We start from the raw sequence: 13,950 nt of genomic DNA, 5'->3' as shown, positions 1-13,950 counted from the left end.
AAGCAGTAACAAATGCAGGTATACCACTACAGAGAACAGTTTCACATAATGTGGACTTATATAACTACCCAGGTGTTCTGTAAATTGGTTTGGTAATACAGTGCATTCCAGGTAATAATTTATCTGCTAATTATGTGACAGATGAATTAGGCAGTTTTAATTACATTATGAAAAATCGTGGCACTTGAGAGGCATGTTTGTGTACAGTAAGAAACTAGACAGCCATCATGCCTTAGTTGGCAGGCATGGTAGTAGAGTTCAATAGCTGTGACTGCAGGAGACATCTGCAAATATCTCAATACTGGAAGATTGCCAAATTCCAGTAATAACAGCCACACAGGTAAAAAACGCACTCTCCAAAGCTAAGAATACAGTATCCATGGGACCAGATGACATCCCGGGCTGTGTACTACATGAACTACAATATGAACCTCACCTAAGTGTCATGTTTAATCATACTCTCACCTCAGGTTTCATGTCCACTGAGTGGCGCACAGCTACAGTTATCCCACTCCACAAGGGGGGAATCTACCTTGGATCCCAGAAACTACCGTCCCATCAGTCTGACGAGCCTTATCTGCAAGGCCATGGAGCGTATTATCATGGAACTTATAAACAAAGACATTGGCAACCTTCAAACACTGGACCCCACCCAGTTTGGGTTTGTGAAGGGCTGATCTTGTCTCCTGATTGACTTCTTCGAATCAGTCTCCAGAGCCATGGATAAGGGTAAGGTGGTCCACACAGCATATCTATACCTTGCCAAGGCCTTTGACACCATCCCCCACTCTGGAATCATAGATAAACTTACTAAGCTGGGCATTAATCCCTACATCACCCAATGGGTTGCTAACTGGCTTACTCATAGAACCCACACTGTAAAAGTAGCCGACTCCAAATCCAGCTCCAGACAAGTGACAAGTGGAGTACCTCAGGGTTCAGTCCTGGGACCGCTCTTGTTTGGCATCTACTTCTCTGAAGTACAGGCCAACACTAAGGGACTCTGGCTAACAAAGTTCACAGATTACTGCAAACTGGGAGCCATTATTGAATCCCCAAATGATGTGGATACTCTACAAAAGGGCCTTACAGAAATAGATGCTTGGTGCCAGATCCATGGGCTCAAGCTCAATGCCAAGAAATGTATAGTTATCCCCTTTGGGAAAAAACATGTACCCATGAATTACCATATAGGTGGCACTACACTAAACACTGAAAGTGTGATAAGAGACTTAGGGACACAGGTGGACAGTTATCTCACCTTTGATAACCACATCGCCACAACAGTCAGGAAATCCTTCTATGTGGAACACCTCATCACTAAGGGTTTTTTATCCAGAAAAAAGGAGGTCATTGTCCCACTGTACTCATCCCTCATTAGACCCATTACAGAATACAACACCCCATTTGGTATTTACCTCTCAAGACATCTGCAACAACTGGAAAGGCCACAGAAATACCTCACTAAAAGAATCACAGGCCTAAAGCAGATGCCCTACGCTGACTACCTTAAAAAACTCCAGCTATACTCTGTCACATATCGTCTACTCAGAGGTGATCTCTGCTTAACATACAAGGCCATGTCAAACCCAGAGCTGTTGGACATACTACACTTAAAGAAATTCCAATCCTTCAGAGCCACACACTCCAGGGATCTAAACCTTCTCATCACAATAAACAAAGCATACTGGAGGGATAGGTTCCTGACCCAGAGACTCCCCAGACTCTGGAATAGATTGCCCATACATGTCAAGCAGAGTGCCTCTTTGGCCCTCTTCAAAAGGAACCTTGATGATTGGATGGGAGAAAAGAAATTCACCCCGCGGATCATGACAGTTGCCCTGCTAGACAGGGGTCCAGGGAAGTAAATAGTGTGGGAAGAAATAGCCAGGGAATTGTTATGGCTAGGTTTGTATAGGCCGTAGGGCTGATAGCCTAGTACCAACCTATGAACAACCTATGAACCTATAAATAATGTAATAATTGACTGCAGCAACTTAGTACAGACATGCAAGGGATACAGCCATACTGGTATTACTCAGTTTTATTTCTGATTCAACAAGGCTGATGAACACATTCTTGGTATTGATGTTAATGTTTTGTGAAATCTAAACACAATATCTTTTCATAATATGGGCTACCTCACCCATATATTTGTTGTGTTCCTGGAGAGAGACAATGTGAGCATTACATGACTGAAGCTGAAAATGTTGTGCTACATACCACTGGATTCGAAACCCAGGACTGTGTGTAGCAAAATGTACTGCATCCAAATCATTTAACAGACTGAACTACTGAGTCACTGCTGACTATTGAGTGACTGATACTTGCCTGGAGATCTCCTGGAACTATACTATGAATTGCACAATCAAAGTTACAGGACATTCCTCTGGCATTCTAGTGTTATTACAGTGTTATCCTAGATGGCAGTGACAGTAGAACACACATGCATGGAATACAACCATACTGCATATATGAAAAAAGCTGTAGTTTAGAGCCAGCAATGCTAGTGAACACATTTTATTATTATTGGTTTGAAATATCTGTGAAGTTCACACACAATATCTGCCCATGGACTGGGCTACCTCACCCATATACATTTATTACCTGATGGCTGATAAAGAGAGAGCATTATGTGACTGATATTGGCCTGGAAACAGCCTTGGACAGTACTATGAGTTAAGAAATACAGCTTGCAGGCCATTAAATTTGCTGGTTACAGCTATTACAGTGTTACACTTGACTGCAGCAACCTTACCATAGACAATCAATGCATACAGATCTACTGCAATGGTTTTGAAAACACAATCCTGCTGAACAACATTTTGCTTACTGTTGTTGGTATTGTTATTGCTTTATTGAAATATATTTCTTATTGTTCATTTATTGCATTACAGCTCTACAGCTCTAATTGCCCATTTATTGTATTACAGTTCTACATGCCCATATATTGCACTACAGTTTTTCTTGCGTGTACTTTATTGCAGTAAATGCTGTATTCTTTCTTGCTTATTGCACTACAGTTGGAATACTAAATCCATACTTACCATGGTCACAGCATAACCTGGTCAGACACCTAGCATGGGACTCGACATTGCAGGCCCTCTCAGCTGCAGCTGTTGGGAGAGAAGCACACGATTATACATACTAGTTTTGTAGACATTCAGCATACCCAGGTTCCAAGGTTCCCCTCTTTCTTCTTTTCAGGTCATCATGGTGGTGATGATGCTGTTCATCTGTGCAAGGGATGCCAGTGACACTAGTGAGTCCCCTGGCCAAATGGTCCCAGGCCTCTGCCTTACACTCTGAGACCTGGAATTCACTCTGCATCAGCCAGGGTTCATGTTTTTAACAAGGAGCCCAACCATGACCCTGGACTCCTGAATGCCCCACTTCTGCACCCGAAAGCACACACCTTCGCCAACACCGCCAGCCATGCCAACACTAGACTAAACTCCAGTTGGGCTTAATATAGGCTGTTTTCAAACCCTTACACATCATTGAGCAACATTCAAAAAAGTGCTGCATCGCTTAGCAGCAAGCAAACCAGCTAAGCAAAGCCAAGCAGCATGAAAACTCACAGAACCATGGTTTCAGTGAGGCTTAGTACTGTGCAAACTGTGGTGGTGGTTAGCATGTTTATACACTGCTTAACATGAATGAGCAGTGGTTAGCAAAATGCAGCTGTGCCAAAATTCACAATAGCTTAATGAAATTAAAGAAAAATAATACATTCATTTACTGACATATTCTGCCTGTTATGGACTCAAACCCAGGACCTACTACGCATAAGACTGTAACTCTACCTATGTAGCTAGTTGGATGTTAAAAAAACTGGTATACCTTCACAAATACTACTAGGCTAACTGTTAGTGCTGCTGATCACCATGCCATGCCACACAAATATGGTGAAACGCAACTAGAATTAAATAATTAATTACATCCGGTTTCTATTTTTAAATGTCTGGCAGGTGGCAGCTATGTATGTATGAGCTCCACCCAGCTCTGCTGCACTCCGTGCCACTCTGTGCAAACAAAAAAAAAATGAAAAAAGAAAAATAAGAACTTTATTAATAATCAATTACACCTGGTTTCTATTTTTAGATGTCTACCAGGTGTCAGCTGTATATATGTCAGCACAGCTTGGCATTGCTGTGCTCAGCACCATGCCATGCAAACATGCAGTAAAAAAAACTAAAATTATAAAATTCATAACACATCATAAAAATGACATATTATACAGCTGTCAGACTTCACTTCATTACAACAGTAGCAGAGAGCATTACAAGGGGTCTCACACTCATCTGTAGCTGTTACACCTTTACCTACACTGAATCAATATCCATGTTACCTTTCTCTGCCCTAGCAGTGCACCATCATTAATATGCATGGTGCGCTGCCAAGGGGGATCCATGGCCATGTACATGGATACATTCCATATAGTCTCTACATTGTGCTTGCATGGATTTTATTAAATCCTGGGGAGTGTTTTCTGGCTGACCAAATGTACATGTTTTTTAAAAAGAATTCTGAATGCAGGTTGTGCCAGTCAGCTGATCTTAAGGTGATGTCATCCAGTGCCAGAGCTGAAAGGAATGGAATCTTCACAGCAGCTATTTTTGTTTACTTTTCAAAAGTCTAAATGAGAGAGATTAGAATTCTCATGACAGCTTTCTGGGGCTTTTAAAAAATTCTGCGATAAAAATCAGGTTCTGAGTTAGTTGCAGTTGTTAATAGTTGTAGTTGTTCAGTTGAGTTGCAGCAGTTGTTGTAGTAGTCAGTGGTTGTTTTCCAGATCAGCAGGTTTTCAAAGCTGTTCAGCAGAAATAATAAGATATGCTATTGTAGATGCTGAGGACCAGACAACAGCCTGAGGAGTGGACATATATTCTTATTTTTCCTTGCAGAAGTAAGAGTATCATATTGCCTTACTGACTTAATTAGATTATACTGGGACAGTTAATCTTTAGACAGTTAGGGAGTTACAGTTACATAGTTAGAGTTTTTCTTAATCAGTGTGAAAACTATTATACAGTGTTATTTTCATAATTCCTGTGTGTAAAACTCTGTGGTTCATTGGAATCACTTATTCAGTGTACATATGTTTAAATTGTTTTATTTATTAAAAATGTTACTACCTATTATTGTGTCTGGTTATTGAGAAAGTACTTTTAGTAATCTAAGAGTGTTTATGCTTTTTGTGATAACGCCAGGGCCACTCTGAAAAGCCTGCCTGCTTGGATTACATGCTACCCTACATATCAATATTTATTTTATTGAATATAATTGAACACTCGTTTTGAATGGTACCATGGCATTTTGACTGGTGGCAGTGTTACTGTGTAATATGGGAAAAAGGACATAGTAGGTAAATCTGTACCGGTCTTTCCCAACAGTGTTTGTATGCATGATTATCATATATTTGAGTGACTGTGTCAAATACCTAGAACTGGGACACAGTGCTCTGCAGTGGGTAGTATGAAGACTCATTTGGGGATCTGGACTGAAGCAAATAGTTCAGTCCCAGGTTTGGAGCCTGTTCCCAGTGTACTCTTAGGGGAACTTGTGTGTCCTATTCCTGCTTTCAGTGACACTCCCTTACCAGAGACAGTGGTGAGGGTTGACGCTCCTTAGTTACTGCCCCAGGTTTAAGAAGGCGGTCATCGTACTGAGTTTTATTTGCATTTGTTCATGTTTTATTGTTGTTCCTTCATCAATTCCCCAAATATTTATACACTCCCTCTTGCTTAAGTTCTTTTATATCACATTCCTTTCCCAAACCTATGTTCACTTGGTGGTGCAGCTTTCCTGCTTTAAAGGTTGCTTTTGCACATTATGGGAGCCAAATTATAGCCATGATCTAATCTGTTAAGCAGACAACTTAATGGACTAAGGGCAAGACAGAATAGCAGCAGTGACAGAGAGTCACCCTGGAATATCCCTCTTTGAATTTATATCCCTGGAGTAGTAATTTGTCCTTTATCATGGCTTAACTGCAAAGTGGTTCGCCACTGTTTTATGGTCGTTGTAATGTACTTGATTAGTGTAGGTGTATCGTATACCTTTCTAAGCACTTTTTTATCCATGAATGTGGGATACTGCCAAATGCTTTTTTGTAGTCTATCCATGCCATACTTAGATTCTTCCCCTTTTACAATTCTCCATTATGACTTTGATCCTTTGTTCCATATGACTTTCTTTTATTACCCTTTTGTTCTAATGCCATGACTGCGTTTTCTTCCAAATGACTATAAACTCTGTCAGCATCAATTCCAGTGTATAGTTTATATGTTGTCATAAGGCAAGCTATTTGTCTATAGTTTTTAGGATAACTTGCAGATTCACTCTTAAGTAGGAGCATCATTTTTCCTGTTGTTAACCAGGCTGGTGTCTGTTCTGGGTGTGCATATAGTTTTTACTCATGGCTAAATCTTCACGTAAAGATAAAAAATGAAAAAAATGGCTCAGGAATGATGACAGCGTCCACGTACAAAAGTTTAATAAAAACAGTTAGCAAAGCATTGTATGGAAAAACCTAACCACTTTTTTAAGTTTAAAGTTATTGAACAAATACAAGATCAGGACAACATAATGCACAGTATGCTTAGAGGTGGTTCTAGTTCATTGAATTTAGAAAAAATTGAACTTTTATGGCAATTACGCTTGGATGCATGTTGCCCACCAGGATTGAATGAAGTTTATTCGCTCACCTGTGTACTTAAACTTAAAAACTGGTTACATTAGGTGACGATTTTTTAGCTTTCATACTGTAACACATTGGGTTACCAAATACACATTAGTTTATTATTTTTTTATGTAACTAGAAGATAGGTGCTTATTAGTTGCACATGAGGACTTAAAAGGTGTTTGTTTTAGTATTGATGACATTGGTTAAATATGTGTTTGAACCCTGCCCTTACAGGACAGGTATTTAACAATCATTGTTCTTAGTTTTGAAGTTGTAACTACATCTATTGACTTGCCATCAAATAAATAATTCAGCACCACACAGTCCTCTACACTAGTCTTTGGGATCAAGTTGCATAGTAGTTTTAGAGTATACTATTTGATGGTTTCCATTTAATCTTCATTCACTGTATGGGGCACTCTACCCCCGAACTTATGTTTTTATACACTATTGACATGAGGGGTGTAGCGCGATAGCACTACAGGAATGAGTTTACTTTTAGTAAATTAAGATTATTACAAACCTGGGACACAAGTGGAGCATTGTTGGCACTCTTTTCATATATAAGTGTCGACGATATTTTAACATCAACACTCGTAAGTTATTTTATACATTATTGTATGTTGTTACAATACACCACTTTGGAGTAATCAGCATATACACACATATGAACATTTTGTGTTTCTCAGAAATGGAGTGTAACTACAATATAACATATGATTGTGGTTAAATGTAATTTTCCCTGGCTGTTAGGTTTATTCTGCTTTTCGCACATTTCTGCTTTCACAGAGTTGAAGGCAGTTAATATTGTTTTGAATCTAAAGAGTTAACTTTGAGCCACATTTGTCATGTGACTATCCACTTTGTATTTAAACTTTTTTTGTCTTATGTAGTGCATTTGTCTGAAGAAGTCTGTTTACACAAACAGACGAAAAGCGCTTAACATTTGTACTTGCAGATATTTGTTTCTTGATTCATTTGGATTATGCCTACCACAGCATTGGCTTTAAAGACACTGTTTTTATTAAACTTTTGTACGTGGACGTTGTCATCGTTCCTGAGCCTTTTTTTTTCGTTTTTTGTCTCAGTTTTTCATTTTTGGTGGTTGAACTTCATGTAAAGATGTTAATACTTTTATCTAGAAGTTAGGTACTGCATCTGGGCATGGGGTTTTCCAATTAGGCATTTTTCTTAACTTTTCTTAACTTTGTTTCAACTTTGTTTCAATCCCTCTGGCTGTTATTTTGTTCCATTTCATATACTGTACACTTGAACTTCTTATTCTTTCGTTCACTTCTTCTATCCATTTATCATCTTTATGTTCCACAGGATCTTTATAGATATTTCTACAAAATCTATCTATTTCTTTTTTTTTTTTTTGGAGGTATTTCAATTCCTTTTACCTTGTTTCCCAATTCTCTATAAAACTTTTTGGAGTCATCAATAAATTGCTTATTTTGTACTTTTCCTTTAAATTTAACTGCATATCTACTAAGTTTTTCTGTCTGTGCTGAGATTTTTAATTTATTTGCAATAGTGCACAATAGATTCTGATATTTTCTGATACTGTGCAATGCTTTTATCACGTCTATCTTTCTGAGTACTCCTATACTCTTCTAACAGTGATATTTCTTGTCTTAATTGCTTTACAGTTTTCTCTATTCGATACTTCCGCTATGGCATTCTATTTTTCCCCTTCCTTTCCCTTACTACCTTATGTTTTTGTGGTAAGGCTTTTTCTGTTATAAATTTAGCTGTTCATTTCTGTATGTGATTTGTGAAAAATATGTCTTAACGTCTGTACAAGCTATGCTATCTAAGAGGGCTATAAGTTCCCTACTAATAGTCAAAGAGTCCTTGTGGATGAGATAATTTGTACCAACATGAATAAAAACAGATCAATACTTCCTTACATTAAAGCATTCTAAGATCTTTCTCATATACTCTATCTTTGCTCCTGGCAAGCATAAAGTTACTTGATGTTCATTATCTTCTCTGCATATGTATCAGTTTCTCTAATAATCTTCAATTACAAGACTATCTTTTTTCACAAGATCTGAGAAATCTTCAGCTTCTAATACAGTAATATCTTCTCTATCAGTTATTAGAAAGGAATGATCTTCATCACCATTAGTGTTATTAACCTCAGTGTTTTCTTTCCTTATTACATTTCTAAGCATATAATTCTCATCCACCTAGCTCTGAACATCCACAGCTTGAACCATGTTGTCACCTTCTGTCTTTTTCCTTTTTTTTTGTGCAGTAACTTTCTTCTGCCTTTCCATGTTTAGTTTTGATTTCTTCCTTCTCACCTCCTCGTCTCTTTTTTCTCCCTTTTCTTTTGGAAAAATGGTGTCTTTGTCTGTAGACTGAAGGTTTTCTGGTAGAAAATGTTATCATTTCCCATAATCTGTATGTTACATAATAAAGCAATGTCCTTTTTAGTATGTATTCTCTTTGTTTTATAGACACTCACTGGTTTCTTTTTCTTCCTTGCAATTTGCTGTGAACTTCTTCCTTTCTTTCATTTTTTTATTTTCTTCTGTGTGTTCTGAATCTCAGATTGCTGAATACTTGTTTTGGAGAATTTCAAAATTGTCAGTAGTATTATCTAGTTCAATAGGAGTTGAGTGATTTTTATTGACAATAGACAATTCCTTTCCTAAATGTATTCTATCTGCCCTTTGCCTAACATTATTTATCTCCTCATTCCAGTTATTAATATATTTATGTATTTATTTTACATTTGTTTACAAGGATTATCCACTGGGCTGAGAATAATTAGCCCCCTTTTCACTGGAGGTCCAGGGAGAAAAGCTCCACAATTAACATGACAAACAATAAAAATGTCAAAAATAAAACAATACAGAATAGGTACACATAACTTTGGCCTAAAACTTACTAGTAATAGAGTAAATAATATATACAAAATGTTTGAAGACATGGGGGAATTTAATAAAGCCTACACAGACTTATTTTCCATGTAGACATAGTGGCACACTGCTTACATGAAAGTAAGCAGGTCTGCAATCCAGGAAACAGAGTTGAGGGGTGTGCACGAGCGCGCCAACATGGAAGTGTCCGTGGCATGCAAATCATCTCATAAGCAGGTGAACTGCATGCAAATGAAGGTGGTAGAGTGATCCAGCAAGCAGATAATCAGTCCTGCAGACCCCATGTTGGTGTCCAAAATATACATAGAAAAAAATTTGTGTACAGGATGTTAAACAGAGAACAGAGGCTATAAAAGCAGTAAGAAGGACAGAAATAGCATAGCAGACAGATATGTGCAAAACTATCCACTGTGTGTCCAAAACCTAATGTAAAATAATTTACATTTTTTTAATAATTAGTTCATGTTTCTGCAGTGCTCTGCAGTGTGCAAACAAGCTGTTAAGAAAAAAAATGTAAAAAGTGTAAAAATGAAAATTAGTAGTATGTGACAGTAATGCATTATAGGACCATACATGGATTATGTACAATGGTAGACTGCTGTGGTTGCTAACGAGGCATGGCCTGGAACCATGTAGTTCTCAAGTTGTGTGCACAGATATCTATGTAAATGAGCTGGGGTTACTGAATAGCAAAAATGGGTATCTGTGTCCGCAGATCCCATCTGAGTAGGTGGAGAACCATGTTGGTGTCCACACAAGAGATAGCCGACATCAAAAGTGGGTGTTTCCACATCCTTTTAAGCTCATTGGAGCACAGTGGTGCTTGTTTGCATGGCACACCACTGTGCTCATCAAGGGGGTGTGTACACCAGCTGCTAAGCTTTGTTTACCTTCAGGGCACATGTTTGATTGTGTTTGAGTGTGTTTACATGGTGTGCCATCATACTGAGTGTGACCTTTCATTTGTGCATGTAAAATGGCTGCTGAGCATTGTTTACCTTCATGGTGCATGTTTACGCAGCATGCTGGAGTGCTGAGTGAGGAAGGCTGTTAAAAAAAATTGGCTCAGAAAGGCAATGAGATCTTAATTAGTGTTGAGCCCTGTTCCATTTGAACTAGGGCCATTAACAGTCCTTAATGATGTACTTGGCAGGTGGAATGCATCATAGGTAGCCAATTGCAAAGGCTGCACCTACAGCAGAGCATTTTAAAGGTGGCAGAAACCCTACAATCTGATTTCACCACAATACTCTGTATCACTGGAGTACAGACGTGGGACTTTTAACTGAAAAAATGCTAAGGGTTGCTGCAGGTCTGCTACATATGTATGTGCTAGATGCTGAGGTTAGTGCTGGTGCTGATGCTGACCATAGGCCTAGACTGAGAAGGAGAAGAGTGTTCAGGAGGCCCAGAGTAGTAACTTTCCAGGGGAAACATTAGCTGGAGTTTGTAGAGCTCTACAGGGTGGACAGGGACATATTACAAGAACTCAATTAGTTCTGCCGACCTCAACTCAGACCTAGAGCCAACAGAGGGGAACCTAAGTGGAAACTAAGGTATGTCTAGCTCTTAGGATATTACCTACGGGTATATTCAAATGACCAGCTGGGGACATGATGGGGGTCTCACAGGCATCAGCATCTAGGGTACTCCACCAGTTCCTGGATGCCATGCTACCATATGTCAGTGAGCATATTTATTTTCTCCTCACTCCTGAGGTGAGGGCCAGTGGTATGCAACACTTCAGTCATGTAGCACACTACCTTGAGGTACTGAGTGCCATAGATTGCACTCATGTATACATCAAGACACCACCTGATTAGGACAGTAGAATCTACATCAACCACAAGAGGTACCACTCCATCAACTGCCAGGTTGTATGCAATGCCCAGGGCATTATCATGAATGTGTGTGCTGGCAGCCCTGGCAGTTATCATGACTCCCATATCTGGCATGCATCACAAATGTACCAGATGTTTGCTAGGGTCACATCTAACACAGCCATTTACTGGAGGATGCTGGCTATGCACTGGAACTGTTGATGATGACACCCATCAGAAATACACACACATCTACTGAAGAATGCCATAATGAGGCACACATACAAACTAGGAACATCATATAGAGTTTGGGCTGCTGAAGTCATGGTTCCAGTGCCTCAGTATATCTGGTAGAGCCCTGCAGTACTCTCCAGTCACATGTGCACATATGTTCACAATATGTGACATGCTACGTAAAATGATCCTGCAGAAACAGCTGCAGCAGGATCAGCAAAGGGAAGAGATACCCAGCCCCCCACCAGTGCCTAGGTCACCACAGCCACACCCACAGGGGGACTCCAAGGAGGAAAACATTGAGGTTGTCCCTGTAGTCAGACATAGGCATGCCCAGTATGCCCTGGCCTTGGCCAAGAGACAATGCATAGCACATGCACTGACAACCTAGGGCCCTAGGGACTGACACCTTACTCCGACTCGCATACATATTAGTAAAATTTATGCCAGCCATCCCATACAACCTGTATCTCACCATGAATTGGCTGTGGACTGCATGCATCAGACAGAGTCATCCCCGATTTACAGGTCTGTCAACTGCTGCATTCACAAGGTAAGTCACACAGCTACTCACCACTTGTAATGGGTACTAGAATATGGTAGCATATGTATGGACCTGCCATATGTATGCAAGGGAATATAGTGGGCTGCTGGGCTACTTGCAGAGATCTAACGGCCACTTGGGACAACAGGTACTCTGTCTAATAGTATGTGCCCTATAAAATTCACTAGGCCACATAGGTTCATAGGTTCATAGGTTAGTACTAAGCTAAATGCCCTTGCAAGCCATTGTAAGCCTAGCCAATTATCCCTTGCGAGACTCAAACCCTGCACCTTGTATTTGTAAGGCAAACACCTTAACCATTAGGCCACCCTCCCATCCCCACTACATTATTGGAAACCCCACTACATTATTCAAGGAAGATGCCAAACAGTGGGGTTACACAGCAGCCGCATAACTGTGTATGCCAGCAGAGCATGGGCTGTTCGTCCCCACCCCCAACTCATCAGTTTACCCATATAATTGCTATAGCAGTATATTTGCAATTATATATCAGCAGGCCACCCAATTCCAGGGCTGTGACACATAAACATAATATTGCCCTTACAAACAGAATGCTCATAGAATAACAAGTTACGCATTAGCAATATCTCCTGATGTGTATGGAGTCTGAAACATAAATGTCTGTCATTATTTATTAAATTCAATCTTCAATGATGTGCCACTAATTTGCCAGAAAACCATCAGGGAAGTGCAGTATTGTGGTAACAGTTGCAGCAGCCAATGGCCTGCAGCACACATAATCCCAGACTGGAGTATAGGTAGCGCTGGTCTGTAGTCACCTTGTAAGTACTGCCAGTCATACTGGGTATGCCAGTCACACTGGGCATGCTCCTACACTTAGATAACTTGAGCCCAAGTCTGCCACCTCTTCCGCCCAAAGACATGCTATGTGGAAATAAGTCTGTGCATACATACAGCTACGTATACATATCTGTCTCTCCTTATTCCCCTCATGCTTGATTAGTGTATCTATCAGTATGTCGCACACACACACACACACACACACACACATATATATATATATAGAGAGAGAGAGAGAGCTATTATAAAGTACAATCATACATAGACTCTCCACATATATCTACATAACACATTTACATAACATACACACACAACAGTTAAGGGGACATCCCTGTTATGCACATTTATATAGATATGTGTGGGGATGCATGGATGTCCCCTCATATCCTGGAATGCTGAGGTTATCTGCACATACACATCACAACAGTTGTCCGATGGAACCAGATCAAGGCAGCAACAGTACATAATCCATGCACCCACAGACCCCTGTGCATGTGGACTGTCACCCTGTAGACAGACATAAGTATGCAGGTGGTGTAATGTACAATGGTGCAATACATGATTGGACAGGCCATATTGTCCCTGACCACATGTTCACCTATCAAACTGTAAACAGCCACATATGGCCAGACTGGTAACTAGACACACATAGAAGGGATATTACCAGGTGTCCCACTCCTAGGACTCTAGATACAATAACAGTACCAAGCAGTATCACTCTGCAGGCCACAAATGCTGTATAACATTAGGCCACTTTGATTACTCCACAGTTATTGTACCTGCATCCACATATACAACAGACATAACCTGTGGCATGTGTGATAAGTACTGTGAGCTGTATTGTGTAATACTAGATAGGTAGGGGTTCTAATCTCACATTATCCAACTTGTGTGTGTATAAATATATCCCCTTACAGCATTATGACCCTGTGACTGGCTGCTGGCCTC

This window comes from Protopterus annectens, chromosome 10.part0 (assembly GCF_019279795.1).
Source record: "Protopterus annectens isolate FY-2018-M chromosome 10.part0, PAN1.0, whole genome shotgun sequence".
Classification (NCBI taxonomy): Eukaryota; Metazoa; Chordata; order Ceratodontiformes; family Protopteridae; genus Protopterus; species Protopterus annectens.
The sequence above is the reverse complement of the archived record's forward strand: the minus strand, read 5'-3'. Positions refer to the sequence as shown.